Source organism: Phacochoerus africanus, chromosome 9 (genome assembly GCF_016906955.1).
Source record: "Phacochoerus africanus isolate WHEZ1 chromosome 9, ROS_Pafr_v1, whole genome shotgun sequence".
NCBI classification, from domain to species: Eukaryota; Metazoa; Chordata; class Mammalia; order Artiodactyla; family Suidae; genus Phacochoerus; species Phacochoerus africanus.
In genome coordinates, this window is record NC_062552.1 from 1,723,848 (window position 1) to 1,731,901 (window position 8,054).

Genomic DNA, 8,054 nt, shown 5'->3' on the forward strand with positions numbered 1-8,054 from the left:
CGAGCCACGTCTGCAACCTACACCACAGCTCAGGGCAACGCCGGATCGTTAACCCACTGAGCAAGGGCAGGGACCGAACCCACAACCTCATGGTTCCTAGTCGGATTCGTTCACCACTGCGCCACGACGGGAACGCCCCCCATTCTTAATAAACAAAAACCCTACTACCTTAAAAATTTGGCTTCTCAGACATGTGTCTGAAATAAATTCCAAAACAGATTAATGACAAAACCTTATAAAAACCCTCAAGAAAAACAGAGATGAATGTTTATATAATGTGAGGGTCTGTAGGACTCTTTATGCATGCCTTCAAAAACGGAAGGTACAGAGAAAAGGATACGGCGACTATCACAGTCGAGAGATGCCATGGAGATGTACTGATGGACCTTGGAAAGGTCTATGTGATATTGTAAGTGAAGTGTACATAGTAGGGCCTCTCTAGCAGATTTAATAGCTAAAGTCATATGGTTCCAGAAAGCGTAGCTTTTGTTCACCTTTCTCTCCCCGCCCCATTTTAGCCAAAATCAGCTGAAAGGACCAGTGGCAATCGTGTTCGTGGGAGATGGTACAGAAAGAGGTCTTCTTTCTCCGTGTCTCAGAAAATGAAGCAGGTGTGCGCTCAGAGAAGCTGTTCTGAAATAAAAGAGCTTTAAGAGATGTAACAATGAAATTCGACGCGTCCCCTCTGAATGGCGTCTCCTTGAAAGAAACAAGCTGTAAAATGATGCAGTGTTGCCTGGTGGCTCAGCGGTTAAGGACCTGGTGGTGTCACTGCTGTGGCCCAGGTCACTGCTGTGGCTCGGGTTCGATCCCCAGCCCAGAAACTCCTGCCAGACTCAGGCATAGCCAGAAAAAAAAAAAAAAAAATTTCCAGGATCACAGGGAAATTTGAAAAAAATGAGGAACACGTACTGAAACAGGTTAAAACTTCATGTATGTAAATCGCCGATTTTTTTTATGGCAAATGTCCAATCCACTGTTAAGCCCGTCGACCAAATTTTGCATTTCAGATTTTTCAGTTCTGGAATTTTCTTCCTTCCTTCTTCCTCTCTCTTTCAGTTTCTAGTTCTCTACTGAGTCCCCCGTCTGTTCTCACTATGCCTGTCCGCCTTAAATCCTTTAGCTTCTTTATAGCAGCTGTATTGCAGTCTTTGCTAATTCCAACATCTGTATCATTTTTGTGTCTGTTTCTATCAACGTGTTTCCTTCCTGGTTCTGGGTCCTGTTTGCCTGTGCACGCTGGTAAGTGTGCCCTGTGCCAGACTGCTGCCTACCTGCCTTCCTTTCAACACGGCTGAGTTTCGTTCTTCCTCAGGGGCTCCGCTTGAAGCGCTGCTTAGGGTTTGTGCGTCAGAGTCCGGAGCAGCGCCCCTTCTCGGCCGTCTTAGCCCCTGTCCTGTGGCCCGGGCTGCTTGGCCTCTCCCCTAAATGCCCACGTTGTTCCGCGGAGCTTTCTCAGCTCTGGCAGGTCAGGAACGTCACGCTGCGCCGCGCCAGGCAGTCTGGAACCTCGTTTCGCCCTCCTGCCCTGTCTGCTCTCTGCCACGTGGCACAGAACCTCGCGGGGCTTGCAGCTCAGTACCCAGTCAAGGACCAAGGGCAGCCCCTGTGCGGCCCAGTGGCCGCCTCGCTGTGTCTCCATCCCCTGTGGGGCCACGTCCTGCGCATGCGCGTCGCTCCAGCATCCCTGCCCCTGACGCCCCTTTGTTCTGCCCCGGGAGGACGCTCCTTTCTGCGTGCCCCCCCCGCCCCCTTCCCTGCGCTGCAGTTTGGAAGGTGCACCCAGGCCACATGTGGAACTCATCTGACGGCTGCCCTCCTCCCAGAGATCTCAGCCCTGTCTGCCCAGCATCCCAACGCAGCTGGTCCCCTTGTCTCCTAACATTTTACGGTTAATGGCAGCGTAGGCCGAGTCCAAGCCCGTCCAACCCCATTGTGTTTCCCTGCCTCAGGGCAATAAATTCCTGGTCCTTCCTGCCTCTTGGCACGAGGCCCCACCGTGTATGGAATCCGGCAAGTCAGAACTGGAGTGGGCACCAGAAGCATCTAGACCAGAGGTTTTCTTTTCTTTTCTTTCTTTTTTTTTGGGGGGGGGTCTCTTTTTGCCTTTTCTAGTGCCGCACCCGCGGCATATGGAGGTTCCCAGGCTAGGGGTCGAATCGGAGCTGTAGCCACCAGCCTACACCAGAGCCACAGCAACATGGGATCCAAGCCATGTCTGCAACCGACACCACAGCTCACGGCAACACCGGATCCTTATCCCACTGAGTGACGCCAGGGACCGAACCCGCAACCTCATGGTTCCTAGTCAGATTCGTTAACCAATGAGCCACGACGGGAACTCCTAGTCCAGGGGTTTTCTCCCCCGTTCCCTGGGGAAGTCTCCAGGCCTGGGTATTTTCCTTTCATCAGTGCGCTCCTGTGGGGTGTTTGGATTTTATTTATAAACGTAAAGTTTAAATGTAATTAAATCAATAAAGAGAGAATGATGTTTTGCACATCGAAGGGTGCACATGTGTCCTCCTCGGCCTTCTGCGTTAGGAGTAAGAATGGGGAAATGGTTTTGAAACCCCATGACGAGCCTGCACTGGAAATTTCAACTATTTTGGGTGGTGACTTGACATTGGTGTTCTTAAAAGCCTCCCCAGGGGGCTTCCCGCCACACTGAGGCCCCCGCCCCGCAGCCCTAGGTAAATCCTGGGCTCTTGCCCAATTCTTGTCCTTTCAGGACCCAAGTCCCCCAGCCTTGCCTCCATCCTGGCTCTCCTGGCGGGGCTTTGGCAGCTGGATGGCTGGTGGAGAGCGCTGCTTCCCCAGCCTCTGGCAGGAGACATGGTTCTCCCCTGGGAACCCAGCCAGGGCTGCCATCCTCAGCTCACCCCTGAGAGGCTCCACTGACGGGGCTGGGGGGGGTGTGGTGCCTCTTAGGAGGCGGGAGAGGGTCCCAGAGCTGATTTGCCAGAAGGGCGGGGTGATAGTGAAAGTACCCTGGGCACTGGCTCACCAGTCATGCCCAGGAGAGGGCTGGGGCTGGACCAGGACAGGGCCTGGGCCACACAGGACCCTGGGCGAGCTGGTCCCCACCGCAAGGCTGCCCTCCACCAGCCCCCAGCCCCCAGCCCCCCAGCCCCCCAGCCCAAGGTCGGGGACTACGTCACTCCAGGGGATTTCCTACATGGACTGCCCCTCATCCTGTCCCGCCAGGCCTGGGGCACCGAGAGCCACCCCTCCCTGGAGAGATCCGGCTGAGTTTGGGGTGAAGGAGAAAAGAATAGCTTTTATTGCTTTGCCAGGCAAAGGAGGCCACGGCAGGCCAAAGCCTTAAAGACTGTGCCCTCCGTTGGGGGAGAACTGCAGAGAGTTTTGTAGTAAGAAGGAGAAAAGCAAGGCTCCGGATGCGAATCAGGGCTGAGGACACTCGCGCCTTCCTCTCTCTTTGGGGGTCTTCGTCATCAAGTCGGTGTCTTGAGATCTCAGCGTCATCCCGCAGATCTTCTGGGTTACCGCAGCTTCATTTTTCCCAAAATAAAAGTATTTGCAAAAAGGGCACATCGATGGGAGAAGAGGGCAACCTGGGAAAGTCTCTTGAAAAAAAATGTGCTTATGATGTCTGACCCACAGGCACTTGTGCTCAGGGCGACGGTGTTTGGGGTGCAGCTAAGCCAGAGAAGCACAAAGAAGGGTTTTGATCTGTTCAGTTTTAAACGAGTCCTTTCCAAAAGAAGCGTAAGGAGTATCCCTCTTCTCTGAGGTGTAGCAGTGCCGGCATCGCTTTCTGTCCCTCATGGATTTCAGTGGGGACCACCTCTCCTTGGAGCAGGTGGCTCCACTGTGCCGATGCATCTTAGCCGTGCTGTCCAGGAGAGATCCCAGAGCTACGGCTCAGGGAATGTTGGGACTGGGGGTCCTGCCCTCAGACCCCCTCATTCAGAGTCCTGGAAGGTGGGGACCGGCTCCCGGGGCAGGGGCTGGGGAGGTCCTAGAACGGAGCCTTCAGACTCTGGGTCAGCCCCTGGGTCGGGGACAGGAGCCCCTCCCCTCCGGTCCGGTCCTGCCCGCATCCTGCAGATGACTGGCGCTCCTGTGGCAAGAGTCAGGAAGGCGGCCCAACACGGGCACAGGGAGAAAGCCATTGTCCCCGTAGGCACTGCTCCCTGCAGAGGCTCAGCTGTGATACGATCCAAGAAAAACTGTGGTTTCAATTTCCCCTTTCGGTCGGGACGAGAAAGTCGTGGTGCTGTCTCAAGTCTTAGAAAACCCAGAGTGTGCCCTTGGCTTGTGTGACTCAGGTTCTCAGGGCAGGGCCAGCTCCACCAGCACGGGACCTGTGTATCTGCAGCCGCCTCCACGCTCAGAAGGAGCCAGACCTGATCTGAGGCCTGAATTCAAACCAGGCACCTGCCACTTGAATTTTGCGCTGGGGCTGGAGGGTGGTACTGGGGCACGAGGCTGAGCAACTGCCCTCGGAGACCTAGCCGGTCTGTGCAGATCAGTGGAGGGTTCGTTGTGGGCGTTTTCCTGTGGATGCACACGTGTAAATTCACATGGACACACAGGGTTTGTTCTCAGAGATGATGTCACGTCACACACAACGTATTACAAGACACGTTTTTCACTCAGTTCGTTTTATGATCTTTTTCAGGAGCTGCCTCCAGACCTATCCCAATTTCTTAAAATTTCCCGCATCGTGTTCCATCATCTAAATGAATTACACTCTCCTCCTCTCGAGAAAAAAAATAAACTTCGGGTGAACCCACTGCACACTGTCTCTTCCCTCGGCCCCCCTCCCTCCTTCTCCTCCTCTTTCATTTCTTTCCTCTTTTGCTGCTAAGAAATAATGTTAAGTGTATACTTAGAACTGGTTAAGATGATACATTTTATGCTATGTGTTTTTTTTTTCTACTGCAATTAAAAATGATAATTTAAAAACCTTTAGATCTAAACTTCTTTTCTCGGCCACACCCACAGCAGGCAGAAGTTCCCGGCCCAGGGATGGAACCTGCGCCACAGCAGTGATAACGCCAGATCCTTAACTCGCTAGGCCACTGGGGAACTCCATCCTGGTGATGACTGCACACACTGTTTCAGCATTTCTGGGTAGCGCAAAGAAGACCCAGACAAAACAAAGCACCAATTTGAGAACAAACTCCAGGGCTATAATAATTAGAAGGGTGTGCTCTCTCCCGAGACCATTTACCTCTCATACAATCACAGAGCAGAAAACTCAAGAGAAAGCACTGGAAACTCTTACACGACCAAGAGGTCACCAAATTGGCTGTACACACAATAAACGTGGTGACATAATAAGAAATATGTGTTGGTCTCTGCCCCCCAGTTTCTGACACAAAGCCCTTAAGTGCCTTGGAACTTCTGGGTGACAGGAGCACTGTCCTGATGAGGCCAATCTTGAGAGCTTCTGAATGGCCTCAGGGTGGGGGCTGGTCTCTAGAAAGGACCAACTGGACGTCCCTTTCGGCTCACAGCATCACGACACGGTGTCTCTTCTACAGTGGCTGTGGCTGACCCTGGCCCGGAAACGTCCATACGCTGCAGGTGAGGGCACTTGTTAAAAAAACAACAAGACCCAAGCTTGATTAGAGGCTTGGAACCTTCCCCCCAACCCCAGCCTCCAGGAATGGGAGGGGCTGGAGGCTGAGTGAATATGTCCATCATGCCCCCTTGACGAATGAAGCCTCTGTAAAAACTGGGAGCTCCCTGCTGCGGCACCTGCGGAGGGGCTGGGAGGGGGGGTCTCCAGCGTGGAAGCTCTGCCCCTTTCCATGTGCCTGGTAGATGTGTCTCTTTCATCTGGCTGTTTCTTTTTTGTCTTTTTTTCCCTTTTTTTTTTTCTTTTTATGGCAGCACCTGTGGCATATGGAAGTTCCCAGGCTAGGGGTCAAATGGGAGCTGCAGGTACCAGCCTACACCACAGCCCCAGCAACACCAGATCTGAGGCGCATCTGTGGCCTATACGGCAGCTTGGGGCAATGCCAGATACTTCATCCACTGAGCAAGGCCAGGGATTGAACCTGCATCCTCATGGATACTAGTCAGATTCGTTTCTGCTGCAATAAATTAATCTAGTTACATGGATTTATTTACAAGCGGGTTAAGGATCCAGCATTGCCATGAGCTGTGGCGTAGGTCAGAGATGAGGCTCGGATCCCACGTTGCTGTGCCTGTGGTAGAAGCCAGCAGCTGCAGCTCTGATTCAACCCTTGGCTGGGGAACTTCCCAATGCAAAAAAGAAAAAAAGAAAAGAACAAGTGAAAGTATAGAAGGAAAACTAGGTAACTAATTGGTTTCTCAATGGGAAAGTACTTCTAAAAATGAAAGGAGAAAGCAGTATCAGAAATCACTAAGGAAAAAAACCTATATTTTTCTAGAGAAAAAAAAACCCTGTTCATTAGTAAAACATCATAACACAATTTATGAAAAAGTTCTCACCAATGCTAAGAGAAATGCAATAGGTGTACACATCCTTGTCTAGTGTGTAACATGGCAGACGTTTTAATTTACGTAAAAGCTACTGGATTATGGCTTCGAGTGTGCCCCCCGTTTCGTCACCTGTTCCCACCAAGATGGGCACTTAGGTGGCTTCCAAAGCCTTGCTCCACAGAGGAGGCCACCACGAAGGTCCCAATCCCTGTGCCTTCACGGACTCGGCCACACACCCCGAAGGGAGCCACCTGGGTCCCTGGACAGACACACACTGAGGCAGTGACAGATGACTTCCTGTGGGGGTGTCTCGGTTCCTGCTTTCACTGGGCCGTACCCCACTTTCTGCCACCATTCGAATGAGGGCTGCAGACAGGACCTCAGGGTATTTTACTTGTATTCCTCTGGTCACTAAGTTCCTGCCTTATTCTCTTTGATGTGTAGGAGTTCTTTGTATAGGCAAGTATTAATTTCTTGCTTTTTTGTTTTTTGTGGGGTTTTTTGGGGCTTTTTAGGGCCACACCCGCGGCACATGGAGGTTCTCAGGCTCGGGGTCTAATCAGAACTGCAGCTGCCAGCCTGCACTACAGCCACAGCAACGCCGGATCCTTAACCCACTAAGCAAGGCCAGGGATTGCAACTGCGTCCTCATGGATACTAGTCAGATTCATTTCTGCTGAGCCACAACGGGAACTCCCCTAATTTCTTGTTGATTAAAAAAAAATTTTATTGAATTTTACTTTTTCTTCCCATTGTATTGATATACAGTTGACACACAGCATTGTGTACGTTTAAGGGGTACAGAATAATGATTTGACTTGCATCATGAAGTGGTTATCCCAATAAGATTAGGGACCATCCATCATCTCATATGGATACAAAACAGAAGAAAAATCAAAACACGTTTTTCCTTTTGATGACGACGCTAAGGATGTACTTTCTTAGCAACTTTCACATGTAACACGCATCCGTGTTAATGACACTGAACGTGTGTACGTTGTGTCCTGGTACTAATTTATCTGATACCTGGACGCTTGTAGCTTTCGACCCCTTCATCCAATGCCCCTCTGCCACCCCAGCCGCTGCTCTCAGTAACCACCCATCTGCTGTCTTTGTCTGAGTTGGTTGCTTTTTGATGTGTGGTTGCCCTACGGTGTGAAGTTAGGTCCAGGGTGCAGCACAGGGACTGGGTGTGTCTGTGCATTTCCCAGTGGTCACCGCGGGACGTCTAGTCACCGTGGAATCCCCATGAAAAGGCATCGGTTCCTAGTTACTGACCACACTCCCCACCCTGCACGCTTCATGCCTCTGGCTCATTCTTCTCCTAACGGGAAATGTGTACCTTTTCATCTCCCTCAGCTGTTTCTCTCCTCCCCTGCCCCCTCCCCTCTGGAAACCACCTGTCCGTTCTCTGTAGTTATGACTCTGTTTCTGTTTAACTCTGTGTGTTCATTTATTTTGGTTTTAGATACCACATAAAAGTAAAAGCATACGGCATTTGTCTTTTATGACTGACTTCACTTGGCATACTCCCTCTTGGTGGATCCATATTGTCACGAATGGCAAGATGTCATTCTTTTTTACGGTCGAGTAATACCCCATTATATATATTTACA